This window comes from Arvicola amphibius, chromosome 3 (genome assembly GCF_903992535.2).
Source record: "Arvicola amphibius chromosome 3, mArvAmp1.2, whole genome shotgun sequence".
NCBI lineage: Eukaryota > Metazoa > Chordata > Mammalia > Rodentia > Cricetidae > Arvicola > Arvicola amphibius.
Genome location: NC_052049.1, coordinates 93,872,906 through 93,888,770, shown reverse-complemented (window position 1 = coordinate 93,888,770; position 15,865 = coordinate 93,872,906). Strand labels below are relative to the sequence as shown.

Genomic DNA, 15,865 nt, shown 5'->3' with positions numbered 1-15,865 from the left:
GTAAAACATTCAAGCAGCATTTGCTAACTTCATGGGCCAAGAGGCCTGAGGGCCACGTTACTTTGAAATCTTCTACATTCCTGTACGAATGAGTCAAATGCCAAGGCATGCCTCGGTTTCTCCGTCTGAGAAAACAAAGGAGGTTACGGGACAAATTTACCCTGGGCAAAAGCTACTAAACATGGTTGTATAACTGACTGTTGCTATGAAACAGACCCAGGGGCAGCTCAAAGCCATTAGTCCCTCCTCAGCACATTCTCACTATCAAAGCGAAGATTACAGGCTAGCAATGTACGCAGCAATGTGCGCGCTAAGTTAGGAGTATCCAGTCATAGCTCAAGTTACAGAAGCTTAAATTGCCTCTGAAATAACTACTGGAAAACAGTTACTGTGGAGGGACGTGGTAAAGAGCCTCCTGTTCCTGCGTGTTTGTGATCACAGGGTCTGATCAAGTGTCAAATATCAGAGAGGTGGAAGCTGTTCAACTTTTTCTCCTCATCCACAAAGATACCACATTCAACCTACTGAGGAGCAACAAGGGAAATCTCTGGGGAAAAAAACTGACATTAAAATAACCTGCGCCCACTCCAGGCTACTACTCCCCACTCCTATAGAACAGGTGTGGCACTGGCGTGGCTCCTCTCCAATCATCCCTGTCCCCTTTCACTTCACTTCTTTCCATGGGGTTTCCCTCCTCTGAACTTTAATTGAACTTCAGAATCCTTCTCTGTACCCTAGCAAGCCATGGGCAATCTATCAAACCCACTTAACATCTACTCTGAAACCAATACTAGCATTAGTATCATTGGGAAAGGGCAGAAAGAAACAGACATGCTCACACTTAAAGCCCAACCCGAGATGGAAGGGCCTCAGGGGGCGGGGAGTGATGATGATGAGATACTCAGTCGAGAGACAGTCTGCGTCTCAGATCAGGAGCAGGGCAAGTGTGTAACTGCCTACCCATGGGTTGCTGCATGAAACCCTTCAGAAAGCTGTGGCTCTTACTCCTGAGACCTACAGGCGCTGAAGGGAACCTTAGATGACCCTTTAGGTGACTACCCCACTGTTAAATCTAATATTGGCTGCTCAAGTCTCCGATATTTTTATCAGTACTGATGATATCCAGTCTTCTAACTCACCTGGCACACTCTGGGAAGAGATTTCACACACATTTAGGGGCAGCAAACCTAGCTACCAAAGCTTCCATTTGAGACCATCTCACTTCTTACTCGGGAAGATCATTTTCTGTTATGTCGTTTTCAGTTCTGCCCCTTCTCTATCCTGCCTTCTTTCTGCTACTTTTGCAAATAAGTACTGCAGATTTCCTGCTGTACAAATCGCATCATGCTTGGGGGTGGGGGAGCACATGTGAGCACGTATTTGGCCCTGCCCTCAAGAGCTGAAAGGGACGAAGAAAGACGCTGCTTAGGCACACGCTCAGAGACAGGAGCGTGGATTATTTAGACTCTCTCTCAGGCTCCAAACTGGATCCAGGCCTGAGTGCATGTCTGTGCTTGGCCTGACACCTAGTCAGCATTCTCTGAGATCAGCAGAGGCCAGGCAGATGCACAGGACAACAAGCAGTCTGTCCCTTGTCTGCACCCCACTTAGGGAAGAGACAGAAAGCACAGAAAATCAGATAGCAGCACTGATAGGATTCAAAAACGACAACCTCCGTGGCAAGTCCTGAAGAAAGCAACACTTACAAGCACCTAGAATACACACAGTTAACTTTTGCCACATAAGCCTCAAGGAAGCCATGTGCGGGTTAGGAGAGGATGCTGTCTTCTTCAGCAGGGCAACATCTGGCACAGGGAGATCTCTAAGAGGATTAGAAGAGGCAGTGGGGAAGAGTGCCCAGTACACTCCCACAGTGGAAAAAAAAAAGTCGGAGATAAGCCGGGGGCATCTGCAATCTGGGTGGCTTGGAGCCATAGACTGAAGAGACCTCAGTCACCCAAGGGCAAGGTACTCCATAGAGCCTACAATAGTATTTTTTTAGTGTTTTGAGAATTTTTTTAAATATTTATTTATTTATTTATTTATTATGTATACAATATTCTGTCTGTGAGTATGCCTGCAGGCCAGAAGAGGGCACCAGACCCCATTACAGATGGTTGTGAGCCACCATGTGGTTGTTGGGAATTGAACTCAGCACCTTTGGAAGAGCAGGCAGCGCTCTTAACCACTGAGCCATCTCTCCAGCCCCGTGTTTTGAGAATTTTATACACAAGTAGTGTATTTACATCATTTCTAACCCCCTCCACCCCATCCAACTCCTCCCAAGCCCAATTCCCTCTCAGATTCTTGACCTCTTCTTTACTTATTATTGTTTTATACATGCATATACACGTATGTGTACATATAAACACATAATGAGTCCACTGAGTGTTGCTCATATGTATACGTGTATAGGGCTGACCTCTTGAGATTGGATAATCTATCAGGGGCTCAATCTATCAGACAGAAGACTCTCAACAGTCATTAATCTCATGTAGCTCTAATCTTGGTGGTATAGTGTGAAAACCCCCACCCACATTGCAGTGTGAATTGGTATTATCATTGTACTGCTCTTGTTTAAGCAACCTTATTGCTGGGATCCCATGGGTGTAGCCATGGGATATATATATAACATATATAACAGACGCTATATCACAGCAGACACTCTGGTCCTCTGGATCTTACAGGCTTTCTGCCCCCTTTTCTACAACGTTCCCTGAGCCTCAAGTGTAAAGGCTGTACAGGGGCTACAACACATTGTTATCTAGAGACAGGCATACATTCAGGGAGATTATACCCTAGTAAGAGGAAGATCGGAGTCAAAAACCACAGGGTGTAGGATAGAATGGCATGTGATAAATCCATGAGTGTCATATGATGACACATGAACAAAACATTAAAAGACTCCTGTTTTACACACCAGGTACTCCTGGGAGACACTGAGAAGCAAGGGTGGCCTTTGCCTTAAAGCACCTGAGTCTGATAAAAGAACCAGATAATCCTGTCAGCCACATGGCCTGCATTCCCCAGGTCAAATGTACTGTACAGCTCACTAGAAGGACAGCAAGGCCAAGGGGATCCTTTTTTGTTGTTTTGTTTTGTTTGATACAGGGTCTCACTATGTAACTTAGGCTGGCTTGAACTCATGATCCTCCTGCCTCAGCCTCCTGAGTATGAGCCATCTCAGCAGGGTTTTTGATAAATATGAGAAATGAGAAGATATGAGAAAGCCAAGAGAAACTCCCCTCAACTTCTGGATTAAAATTGGCAACTGGAGGGAATGCGTAGTTAGAGAGGGAAGGGGAGATGGAAAATGGTGACTTATATCTGGAATACTCTGACACTTAGGTCTTGGGGCCTTGGAGTACTGTATGAGATAGTGCCTGGCTATAACTCAACAAGTCCAGGGCTCTAGAATTGGACAATGGGATAGGAAGATGGTGTCAAAGGAGTGAGCTTCCTCAGGAGGATAAACACAAAGAACAGTCAACAGCAAATGCCCTAAGCCATAACCATATTTTTCTATTCATTTGTTTTCTATGTGCATGCATGTGTGTGAGTGTGTGTGTGTGTGGTGTTGTCTGTGTGAACCACACATGCATGCAGAAGCACAGGGAGGTCTGAAGAGGTGTCAGATCCTCTGAAACTTAAGTTACAGGCAGTTGTGCGGTTCCATATGGGTGCTGGGAATCAAACCCTTAACTGCTGAGTCAGCCATTGAAGAGGTAGAAAGACACACAGTATGGCAGTACACAATGTTGATATAATCCCGGCCCGTGAGGATGAGGCAGAAGGAATGCTATCTCTGCACCAGCCAGTGCTGCAGAGTAAGATAATGAGTTCTAGGCCAGCTTGAGCTACAAAGTGAGAACCTGTCAAAACAAAAATAAAAAACAAAACAACAACAATAAAACTTCTTTTTGAGACCAGGGAGGACTTCCAGGAAAGTGTAGGGAAGACTGGAGCCCAATACCCATGTCATACTTTAGAGAACAAAGGTTGGTACCCAGAGAGAGAGACTCCAGGGAATGATGTATGCTATAATTCTGGGGACCAGAAGTAGACAGGAGTAAAAAGGGAGAAACAAGTTAAAATTTTGGCAAAAGACACATTCTGTGATCTCATAATATAGCTAGCCTGTCCAAAAGTGGAGTTCGGGGCTCTGCACATTTTATTTGTCTCTATCCTACCTACCCCAATACCTTTTGTTTATCTTAAAGGTTTTTTTTTTTTTTTTGCTTTGTTGCTGTTATTGTTCGGTTTCTTTTTAGACAGGATTTCACTTCATAGCCTAAGCTGTGTTGTGTGGCATAGCCTCATACTTGCTTTTGCCAACCATCCTGCCTCAGCCTCCCAGGTGCTGGGATGACAACAGTAAGCCACCATCCTCAGTCCCTGCTTTGATAAAATCAAAGAACTCAGTTTTGCTCAGAGTTCTGCCCTAATATGTGATCAACGTTTGCATATTAGGGCAGAATAAAAGATTCCAGAGAGTTCTAAAGAATTCCCCCCAGGGCAATTCTGTATCACAATACAACATCGCCACAGTCTCCTCTGCAAGGAAAAAGGAGAAGACTGTGAGAGCTCTCCACTTTAGGAGCCTTTGCCAAACCATAGAGATCCTGGGAAGGCAAACCATGGTCCCAATATATCCATCGTGTTAATTTTGGGATCCAGAAGAGGAGAAGTCCATGCCTTAGCAGAGGGAGGCTATAGCAGGCACCTGACAGGAAGCTCTTGGCAAGAGCAAGAGAAGGAAGGGGGTGAAGATGCAACCACAGCCAGGCCTGGTAGCCACAGATCAGGGCCACTTTATTCTGCGCCCTGTACAGTGCTTAGGAAGTTGAACAAGTCAAGGTCAGATATGGTGCTAAGGCTCTCCTCCCTTCCCCTTCAGAGGAGGCTCCGTATGAACAAGGTCACAAAGAAACCTCCCTTGTGGTCTCCAAGCTTCAGAAGAAGCCACAAGTGCCACAGGCAGACTTGTTTTCTCGAACGTATAACTTTCTCCCACCATTGGGAAACAGGGATGTCAGCCCCTACTGGAGAGCAGACTCCTCTGAGAGAAGGCACAGGCCCTGCCGTCCTCAGGTATTGCTGTTGTCACTGCCAACAAGCAAAACTGAAAGCCACTGCCTACCTCGGCTCAAGAACAATCTGCACACAATTCAGCCCGCAGCCACTGCCCTTGGGAGTCCACAGAACAGTCTGGACATTCTCTAAGGACTGTCGCCAGAATTTTTGTTCCATTTTCAGGTTTTCAACTACTTGAGTTCATTATCATAATTTCTATTTTCCTAGAAATGTATTTGGCTTACTAATACTTTCAAAGTTTGAGCAAACTACCCTACTAGAACAACCTCTTCATTCAAATCTACTCCCCCTTCTTCACTGTTTCATGTATGAAACTAATTTTTTTTTAATCTTGAGAGCTGTGTTTAGGGCTGGCAATATGGCTTGGTGAGTAAAGGTGCTTTGCTGTGGAAGGTGCAGTCTCTGATTTTGATCGCCAGAGCTCACATAAAGGTTACGGTAGGAAGAAATGACGGCACAGAGTCATCTTCTGACTGCTACGCGCGCACACACTGTGGTTAAGGCAAGCCCCTACCCACGCACACACATGAATAATAAATGAAGAGTTTTTAAAAAGAACTAAGTTCGTGAGAATGCAGTCTATGGATAGCTGGAGCTGGCACTGGCACCACCCTGTCCCCAAACAATAACTTGTTTGTCATCCAAAGGAAGAGGGTGTGTGTGTGTTGGGGGGGGGGGGTGCCTTGTTTCCTTGAAATTAAATATCTGAATTTCCCAGTCATTTGTGCTTTTAAAAATATCAAGGGGTTTGTTTGTTTGTTTCTCTGCTCTATTTTTAAATCTTATTTCTTCCGGAGGGGCCATTGCAATGACAAAAAAATTAGTTGGCAATAATGCTTCCCCTTATTCTAGTCAATATGGTGGTGCTGGTGTGCGTGCGTGTACGTGTGCGTGTGCGTGTGCGTGTGTGTGTGTGTGTTTTACCACGCACATAATTTAAATTTTTAATTTTTTGAGAATTTCATGAGTACTGTATTTGTATCACTTCCACCCCTTCTTCCCCCCCCCTTCAACTCCTCCGCATTCCCCTCACTCCCTCTCAAAACCATGACCTCTTCCTCTTCAGTTATTATTGTTAGATATGTGTGCACATACAAAACCTATGGCAATCATGTCTTTAGGGTTGACCACTCGGGACTAGATACTCTGCCAAGGAACTTGACTGACGAGAACTGGCCCTTTCTTTCTCATCAGCCACTAATTGCCGGTAGCTCATCAGGGGCGGGGCCTCGTGAACATCTCCCTGTGCACACCGGCGCACTGACTGGTATTATCGTTATGTAGGCCTTACGTAGTCCACCATACTCTTTAGATTTCAGGGGTGCAGCAACCCTGTCACATCTAGAAAACATAATCTCACAGCTCTTAACAGTCTTTCCGGCCTCCTCTTCCTCAGTGTGTTTTTTTTCTTTTGCACTTATTGTGTTCAAAAATTACTTGGGTTGTTTCCATATCATTAAGCATAATAGAGCCCCACATGACGACACTTCAGTCAAGGATGGCCTGCATATGCACGAGTGTTCCCATACGATTTTATTTCCAATGCTTTTGGAGCCTACGCAGTCTGTATGAGTGCATTCTATAACGCAAGTATAATAATGAAATCACCTAATGACTCACTTCTCCAAATGTATCTGCGTTGCTAAGTGATACATGTCTATCGTTGGGTTTGTGGACTTTTCTCTCTGATTCTAATGTGCATACAGGATGTACCCTGTACATTTTTCACTTTTTAAAGTATAATGTCCAATGAACAATGGCTGAAGACAGTAGGTTCGTGGGTGCTATGTGCAGCTTGCTACTTATTTAAGTTGTCTTAGACGCCCTGGAGATAGGCCTTTCCAATGACTACAAATGGCACTCACCCCTTGCTGCTCCTTATTTAGGTTCCAGATGAGTATATATGAGACCTTTGGATGGAACCAGGGCAAGGTGGCCAGGACTCACACTAAGTCTTTATCTGCAAGGTCAGGTTCTCTGGCTGCTGGAGGTTCCACATCTCAAGCAAGCAGGCTTTATCGGGTTTAGTGTAGATAAATACAAAAACAAAGCAGACAAGAATAGCTCATCCTGAGGAGTGGAGTCAAAGGCATCCACAACTGTGCTTCCATGGGACAAACACCGGAGCCCCTCACGTGTGAGGGCTTCCACTGTGCTGCCTCTCTTAATCACTTCCTAGCCAATAAGAAGATTAAGCTGATATACATGCAATCATAGCACTAGTGGGGAAAAAGCAGGACTGTGGGTTGGGGTCAGCAGGGAGCTGCACAGTATTTGTTCTGATCTCCTTTACTGTGAGCTTTTGCTTTTATTTCTTGAAGGTTTGGGCAGTTCAAAAAAATCTGTTTGGAGATCTACAAGTGTTAGCTCTAAGTTTCTTCAGAGTGGTGCAGGGAGTAAGACCCGAGGGCTAAAGTCAGTGTGAGTGGCACTGCCTCCTTCATTTCAGGAAGTTCAGGAGCTCTGGAGAAGGTGAAAAGAGTCCAGCACATACTTCGGTGGCCCTGAGCAGGGACTCGGGTCAACACTGCATGTTGCCCTGCTCGTAGGAAGCATCCACAGAGGTGGGTGTTAAACACTCATGCAACTCTGAGACTTTCTTTAGTCAATAGTACTTTTGAAGCTGAGAAAGGACTATTTATATATATATATATATATATATATATATATATATATATATATATATATATATATATATATTTGAGGGAAAGCACTGTGTTCCAGACAAGCAGCATAAAGAGTTTCATCTCCTCTCCCCTCGTGGACTTCCATTATAAGATTTGGGATTGTTTTTGGAACTCAATTGTGCCGCTCTTACTCAAGGACTCTATAGATGACATTATGTTGCAATGTTAAAAGGTTGGGTGTGACTGTGGGCAGGCCTCCCACACTGAATAAACTCACTGGGATGTCCTTTCACTACAGAGCAGGAAAAGGACTTCTTTTTTTTTTTTTGGTTTTTCAAGACAGGGTTTCTCTGCAGCTTTTTTAGAGCCTGTCCTGGACCTAGCTCTTGTAGACCAGGCTGGCCTCGAACTCACAGAGATCCGCCTGCCTCTGCCTCCCGAGTGCTGGGATTAAAGGCGTGCGCCACCACCGCCCGGCTAGGAAAAGGACTTCTGATGCTAGAAACCGCTTGATGGTAAAACGTCAGCAGTGCTCTCTAGGGCTACCGGTTTCAGCGCTTATAATAGCCATAAAACAGCCATTCTCACTGCGACCGGTTTCAAGCCAGAGCTGGGAAGAGATGTGATCAGCTGGCTCTTACAAACCCTCAACACCCCAGCTGCAGAACTCTCTAGTGAGAAGGGGTAGGGTCTGGATGCATGTGGTCCTTCAGATTAGTATGTGAAAACCCAGTGGCCCTCAATGTGATGGAGTTGGGAGGTGGTTGATTGTGAGGCTTAACTTATTCTGCTGTGCTGTGAAGATTCTATATCTAGTACCAGTGAAAAGTCTGTAGGAACCCTTTACTGAATAAATCTATTGACAATCACCCGGCATCTCTGTCCCATTCTCTGAGTGTTTCAAATTTCTGCATTATTGTTATATATGTGACCAGTGATCTATGACGTTACTACTGTAATAGCTCTGGATTCCACGCAAGTACCTATAACACAGGAAGTCTAATTAACAAATGTGCATGTCTTCTGCCACTAAAAAGCTGTTCCCCACCTCTCTCCCTCTCCTCAGGCCTCCCTAGCCTCTGAGACACAACATTGAAATCAGGCCTGTCAATCAATCGCCTTACAGACATTCTGTGAATGTCCATGTGTAAGGAAGTGTGTAAAGTCTCTCACTTTACAGTGGTTCTAAACCTTCTTGATGCTGTGACTCTTTAGCACAGTTCCTCATGTTGTAGTGACCCTCCCAGCCATAAAATTATATTCAAAGCTTCTTCGTAACTATAGGTTGGATACTGTTATAAATCGCAATGTAAATATTTGCACTTTCCAATGGTCTTAGGTGACTCCTGCGTAAAGGTCACTCGACGCCTCCAATGGGTCACAACCCACGGGTTGAGAACCACTGCTTTTAATAAAAAAACGAGACACGAGCAAGCTTAGTGGAAAAGAATCACCAAGCAAGACCGGATGCACGTTCCTTCCACCTCTTATGCCCAACACTTAGCCAAGTTGTAAATGCAGAGGAAAAGTCCTTTTTAAATTTTTACTTTTAGTTAAGTAATTAATCCTTGCTGGTGGTTGCAGGAAAGGTTCTTGGGGGAAAATGAAAAGCGATAATCCAGTGAACACAGAAAGGATAAGGAAGCAAAACAGCCTCATTGCTGATAGGGAAATGTTTTAGTGGTTTTGGATAGACCAAACCAGCCACAACAGATGCAAAGCCTAATCCAGATAAGGTCCTATACTCTGGAAGTGACAGAGCTGTGGGAGCTGCAGAAAACAAGGCTGGGGCTTCAGGACAGAGCCATGCCCAAAACACAAAGTGCAGGGGAAAGAGTGAGTGCTGGTGAGGGAGCCACGGGAAGCATCCAGGGCTCCTGAGACCACTGGTGCAGGCTGTACCAGTCCTTAGGACCTCAGAGCCAAAGGCATTAAAGCCTGGCTTTAGAGCATTGTAGACGCACCGTCTCTCTTGTTAGGAGTTAATGCAACTGATTACTCTGAGTGAAGGTCAATGATCACTAACTGTCCCCAAACTCTAGTGCCCCTGAGAATGACACTGCAAGCTACTCTGCCTGTGCTCAGGAAATGGGGTAGCAGTGTATCCGTTTGCAACAAGGCTTCCTAAACATCTGCAGCTTATTGCTATGACCTACTTCCCAGAAAAGCTTCCTTTCAAATATTACTGGTCACCCACGAGCTCTGGCAGATATAGCCAACAAGATTAATGCCACTTTTATACCTGCCAACATAGCTGTCCATTATGAAGTTGTATAGGATTACTACTTACGATATGCATTTATAAGACCTGTGCCATAGATTCTTCTAATGGATATGGGTGACATGAACTGGGAACCTGCTAGAAGGGATTTACCATTCTAGATGCCATTAAGAATAGCTGAAATTTATGAGAGATAAAGACATCAATGTTAACGAGAGTTTGGAAGAACTTGATCCCAATCCTCATGAATGATTAAGGGGTTCAAGGCTTGAGTGGAGGAAGGAACTGTAGAGGTGGGGGACACCATAAGGAGCAGGAAGTAACTATAGAGGTGAGGGATACCATAGAGAGCAGGAGCTAGAGGGCATGCCTGAACTGCCATGACGTCATGTTAAACAAGAGGTGAGGGCCTGCTCTTAGGAATGAGCAAAGAAAGTCATCTCCTAGGATGGAACCTGTGACTGATGATGGTGCCATAAAAGAAGTGGAAGTGAGACAAAGGCTTCTCAGTGCTAATGTAAACTCAGATGATAAAAACACGAAAGGATTCTCTCTCTCTAACTTTCAAAGAGGTTCTGCTATGGGCAATGCTATGAAACACTATCACATTCTAGAAAGAAATCCGTGAGAGAACAATCCAGACAGCAAATCTACTGTTATTTTAAGAAGTAACCTACGGCATGCACCTCCTTGATCAATATGCAACATCATTTAGGGAAGACTTTCCCCTACCCACAGTGAACACTACAACTCACTGAAGGCTCAAATGAACATATGCTGTTTTCAGCAATAACATATTTTAAATGCGAGCATTCACACCTAGTAGACTATATTCTAGGGAAAGAATATGTTTTGCTTTTTCTTAAAAAAAAACCAAAAATAATTTCGCTATCCCTATACAGCAAGCCACCTTTCTGCAAAGGGACCATGTACGCATGCCAACGAGTTCTCGGATAGCCTTCCTCATTTCTAGCACAGAGGAAGTAACTTGAAGGCATTTTCCAAGTATAGACTAGGAGGCAGGTCCTCGCAGGATAACAACTAGACTGGCAGCTTTCTCTTGGACTTCCCAGACTCTAAAGTGGAAGAACTTAATAGTTGTTTAAAGGTCATAGGCTCTACCGTATTTTGTCTCCATACCTTGAAGAGATTAAGACAAACCAGAGCTACAATGACCTAAAATTACAAAATAGTTACTATTTCTATAACTATGTGATAAATTATACCACTATAAAGTGTTTCACAGAGACAAACTTATAAAAACTAAAGCAGAGCCAGTAGGTAGAATGACTGAGCACCCGGAAACATGTGGCCAGTGGGATACGGGGAAGCTGGTGAGGATGCTCATAACGAAGGTGTTTGGACCCACTGCAGTTTCTCCTCTGTAAAAATCAGGATAACAATCTAATTTCGTAGGCCTACTGTGAAAATTCAACAAAATGTCATTGCTTGCAGCACAAGGTAGGTAGGTACTCAAAAAACTGTACCTATGTCTGTGCGTTGATGTAGTGATAAGCTGCGGGCAGGTCTGCTTTTCATCCCGCCCGGCTCCCACACAGCTAGCTTTACACCCGAAATAACAACACACAAACTGTATTCATGTAAACACTGCCTGGCCCATTATATCTAGCATCTTCTGGCTAATTCTTACATCTTGATTAACCCATTTCTAATAATGTGTGTAGCACCACGATGTGGTAGCTTACCGGGAAAGATTCAGCATATCTGACCTGGCGGCTGGATCTGTTTTATAGGGTTGGAAAGTTTGTGATTTTTATATATTTCAGATTTCAAATTAGAAGTGGTCAGCCTATAAAACAGACCCGTATCTTCAATTAAAAAATGGTAAAAATTCTAAAAGTTAAAATACAAGATGCTGAAGAAGAAATAAATATCAGGACATTTTAAAGTGAGAAGTGAAATGCTTCCCTTAAACTACAGAAAAATCTGTTGCTTTAAGAATGTTGTGTAGCTACTGGCGGGAAAGGAAGAAGAAAAAGCACTTTCCTCTGACACACTGATCTATATGCTTCCTAAACACTCCTTTTCGCACATCAGAGTCACTGTCATCAGGCCTACTTGAAAGGCAGGAACATCACCATGGGCCAAGATGCCTCCTGAAAACAAAGCCTTCCCTCTCACCTAGCGCATAGGAGGCCAGTACCTCCCCTCCATCCTAAACCTCTTCCCAGTGTCACACCCAATGGGGAGAGATGAGGCTGCAGAGCACCCAGGAGCATCTTGGTGGTCATTTCTAATCCAAGTGGTGATGCCCCAAGCCAGATGTGCCTACAGCAAGCTCTCCACTCAGCGCCGCTCACTCCCAGTGAACTGGGGACCTCTAAGGACAGGCTTCTCTCCAGGCCTTCCTCCATGCTTCTATAGACTCAAGCCCTTCCCACGCTGGATGAGGTGGCCATTCCTCCTCGCCATCCCTCCTGCTGTCCTCACCCCTGCTCTAGCGCTTCTGTCTAAAGCCCATAAACTGATGCTGGAAATGACCTGCTTTTACATATGGCCATGTTTCCTACACAGAAATTAATGTGAACAATCCATCCACACTGGAATGACTCTAAATTCCAGCTTCACATCTGGTCATGTTTTCAGACAGGAAGCGGGTACTGTGTTTCCCACACAGGAAGCAAGGTGAACAAGCACTTCTGCAGCACTTTAAAACTGAACGAGCCGCCACGCAGTGCTCCGAGCAACCAGGATGCCCTATATCCCCAGCTAGGCTCACTATGGGTCTTTTCAGCCAGTTTCAACATCTTAAGAACATTGTTCCTCATTTTATTTTTCTAAGAAAATGTAAGAGGGCTTAACGGGGTGTGCAAGTAAAGAGGGACTTTCTACTTTCAGACCACACTGGGAATTAGAAAGTTCTCTAACATGGCACAGGCTTGGTTGTTCCAAATTAACGCTCCTGCCAGAACTCATCTGAGTTTCAAGGCTGACCTTTCACCTCCTCACAAGACTGTTCTTCCTTCAGGACCAGATGAAATCCACCCTGGTTTTTGTCAGAGGCACAGCCTCCCTTCATCAACAAAAAGCCAACCTCCCCCTCTCCCTGTAATGCAAACCAGCCAATTGGATTTTCTGCTCAGAGAGCTGTGTAAGGCAGTAGCTTATGGGGTCACATTTCAAAGAAGTCTTTTAGTTAGGTTTTAGGAATAAGTTTTCTACAAAGCTTTTCTTTTTTTGGAATACTTGGGAAATATAGAGGAAAAGGGGGGACTCTGAATCAATCCTGCTACCTGGGATTTACCATTAGGGTCTTAATTACACATTCTAGACCTCTGAAAAGTGGATATAATGCCCAAAGAACTTAACAATCCAACTCCACAGATCACTGTTCAGCCAAGCCACCATCGCGGCTGCTGCTCCACTCACAGCAGCTGGGAAACGGAAACAACCTAGACGCTCTCCAAAAAACTAACAGACAATGAAAATGTAGCACATGTATATTATGGAAAACTATTCAGCTGTAAAAAAAAAAAAAAGAAGAGGAGGAGGAAGAGGAGGATAAATCATGAACTTTTAAGGTTTTAAAAAATGGATGAGACTAGAAAACATGATATTCGGTAAAGTAACCCGGACTCAAAAAGACAAATGTCACGAGTTCTCTCTCATCAGAGTCTCTAAACTCCAAATTTTCAGATGTGAATAAGTATTCTGAAGTAACTGCCGAAACCAGGAAAACATAAAGGGACCATTGTTGGGGTGGGGTGGTGGTGGCGGAGCAATGGATGGGGAAAGAACAGGGTACGAGTAATCTGACGGGGGAGGTGGGAAAACAGGTGGGCTCTACTTAGGGAGGAGGAAAGAGAGGATCACACAAGGGGGAGGATTGAAAAGATAGCAGAATTTCTGAAAAGTCATAAGGAATAACACTATTCACATCTACCTTGAAAAAGTATAACACATGTAAGTCTACATATAAATGCTCATACATAATGAATACATGAATTTTCTCATCTACTCTGAAAATACTCCCTCAAGAACCAAAAGATCATCTAGCAGAAACTCCAACAGTAAGTATGAGAAGCCTGTTTTAAGTTGTCGTTTGGGACCATCCAAGAGACTCCCAAAACACACAGCCTGTTGTTATTTCCCTTAGCCGGCCCCCAAATGTAGAAGATAAGTCCCTATTGCTGAAGACACCAGGTCCTTCAGAGACAGGGCCTGGAGGACCCTGAGCTGGAACTGACCTGACAACTAGCTTTCATGGACCCAGAAGGCACCACACACAATTCTAAAGGAGGAAAGCAACCAACAGTTCTACCCAGCTACGGCATCTAATGAACCACAACAAAGAATAGCATAGCATGCTGACACTAGGGTGCAATAGTGGTACTAGTACCTTGGGAGCAACCAACAGATCTCTGATTGAACTTAAAATTCCCTCAAAAGGAAAACCATGCCTGGTACTGGAAGCTTAGCCAACTACCCAGGATAGTGAAATCATAGATCCTGGAGGTGAGGCTATAACCACTACTTTTCTAACCCAGCATAATCTCTAACTACATCCTAAGTATTTGTCCTTACAGCCAGAGGTAAGTGTAGTCTTCAGCCCTCATCCAGGAAACTTCTCTTAACAGACAGAGGCCATTACAGAAAGCCATAACCAATCAAAATGTAGAATAGTAGAACCCAGCCAGACAGGGTCATCTACAATGCACTAAGGCTCTGAAAACATTACAGAAAATGGGCAGAAAGACTGCAAGAGCCACACTTTCCAGTTGGGGAAGACAAGCACATTTACTAATTAAGCATCCTGTGTTATATGGTACTTGTATGGCACCCAAAACAATTACAGTAGTAACATCATAGAACACTGGTCACATATATAATAATAATGCAGAAATTTGAAACTCTACAAAAAAAAAAGTGACAGAGGGGCTGGAGAGATCACACAGCGGTTAAGAGCACTGACTTCTCTTCCAGAGGACCTGGGCTAAATTCCCCGCACCCGCATGGCAGCTCACAACTGTCTGTAACTCTAGTTCCAGGGGAAATGAAACCCTTACACAGAGCAAAACACCAGTGCTCATTAAATAAATAAATATTCTTTAAAAAGAATGTGACAGAGATGTAAAGTGAGTACACGGCTGTCAATAGATCCGTTCAAAGGTTTCTACAAACCTTTCATTTCTAAATTCAGAATTTGCTATGGATGCATCTCCTGGGAAGGTCAGAAGTTGCAGCCATACAGTCTCATCAATATAACTGTCTAAACATGAGCTGCACAAGAACAACATTGCTAACATGGGCAGGGAGAGCCAATGAGACCTCAGCCCTACGCGAAGAACTACAGGCAAATGAAGAATGTACAAAGGAAACATCGTTCCCCAGGGAAGAGCACACCAACTGGTTATCCAGTACCAAAGGGTCATCCCTGAAAACATCTGTACAAGTGACATCATACAGACTGAGCAGGTTGCATTTGTCTATTTATGAAAGTGTGTGTGTGTGTGCATATGACAACAATTAATGAAAAAAGAGCCATGAATTTTAAAGGGAGCAAGGAGTGGTATATAGGTGGTTTAGAGGGATAAAAGGTAAGGGAGAAATGACAATCAATGTTATACTTTCAAAAAAGTAAAAGAATTTTTAAAAAAGAATTAAAAGGTAAAATAAATTAGCAAGATAATTTTAAGGTTGAATGTGGCTGTGTGGGTCTCTAACCCAGTGCTGGTTCTGGGGTGGGGGAGGGAGATCTTGGAGCTCACTGAATGGTTAACTAGCCTAGCAAAGTCAATGATCTCCAGGTGCATTTTATAAAATTGGAATATAATCTATACTGCTTTCTATCATTTGTAACTATTAGCGTAATATAAATGATTGGTATGTTATATCATTAGCTGATACATTCTTGGAAATATTTACAAATATACAAGTTTGTGCTATGATTTACTAAGTCTTA

The 15,865-nt window shown here is 43.8% G+C and overlaps 1 protein-coding gene and 1 non-coding gene across 3 annotated transcripts in view; one reads left to right on the top strand and one right to left on the bottom strand.

Annotated features, from left to right (window-relative positions):
- Positions 1-15,865, bottom strand: part of Eepd1 (endonuclease/exonuclease/phosphatase family domain containing 1) — a 108,092-nt gene that overhangs the window by 47,044 nt on the left and 45,183 nt on the right. The gene's annotated exons all lie outside the window — the stretch shown is intronic.
- Positions 6,802-6,931, top strand: LOC119810915. Its single transcript, XR_005284853.1, has one exon. It is a non-coding gene; the product is annotated as a small nucleolar RNA SNORA70 (small nucleolar RNA).